Below are 1,099 nucleotides of genomic sequence, written 5' to 3'. Positions count from 1 at the left end.
TCTGTCTAGGTCCCTTCCGACTCATTTATTCTATGATTCTATGAATGGGGAGGCCCATACAAAGCCGCCAGCCTTGCCAGCCCTGGACATGAATAAATATGTCCAGACTTAAATATAGAGGGAAGTCTGGATAACAGTGACCATGAAACCATCATGATCACTGTCCGACGCAAGGCAGGCAAATCTGATAGCAGGACTGAAGTCTGGGACTTCAGAAATGCAAACTTCAACAGGCGTAGGTCATTAGTAAGGGAAGTGCTGTGGGACCAGGGACCGAAGGTGAAAGATGTGCATAAAGAGTGGTTGTTCCTTAAGGACACAATCCTTGAAGCACAAAGGAAGTACATTCTCATGAGGAGAAAAGGTAATAGAAGGGCTGGGAAGCCCTCTTGGCTAAACAGGGAAATCACAGTCCTCTTAAGAAAATAGAAAGAGACCTATAAACAACGGAAGCTCGGGGAGGGCCCCAAGGAGGACTATTCCACAATGGTCTGCATTTGCAGGGAACAGATAAGAAAGGTGAAAAAAGCAACCAAACTTAGATTAGCAATGGGAATCAAGGACAACAAAAACTCCTTCTTCAGGTACATAGGGAACAGGAGGAAAATAAATGGGAGTGTGGGGCTGTTGCTCAACAACTCAGGAGAGCTGGTTATTGGCACCCTGGAGAAAGCCGAACTCCTGAATGACTACTTCACCTCAGTCTTTCACTGGACCAAGGGGAAAACAATGCCAGATAAAGTACAGGATAAGCATGGTAGGAATAATTGCCTTCCTACTATTGCTGTAGAATTGGTGTATGATCAATTTAAAAAATTAGACATATACAAGTAGTGGGACTGGATGATCTTCATCCAAGAGTGCTGAAGGAGTTGGCCGAAGTCACTGCAGAACCCCTGGTGAAACTCTTCCACAACTCGTGGTGCTCTGAAGAAGTCCCTGAGGACTGGAAGAAGGCCAATGTTGTGCCCATCCACAAGAAGGGCAGGAAGTAACTATAGGCCATCAGCTTAACTTCCATCCTAGGGAAAATCCTACAAAAGTTCATCAAGGAGTCTTTCCAAGATAAGCTTGCAGAAGGCAAGATTTTGAATGACAG

The sequence above is a fragment of the Gavialis gangeticus genome, unplaced genomic scaffold (genome assembly GCF_001723915.1).
Source record: "Gavialis gangeticus isolate Ggan-Ray unplaced genomic scaffold, GavGan_comp1, whole genome shotgun sequence".
Taxonomy (NCBI): domain Eukaryota; kingdom Metazoa; phylum Chordata; order Crocodylia; family Gavialidae; genus Gavialis; species Gavialis gangeticus.
Note: the sequence above shows the minus strand (reverse complement) of the source record.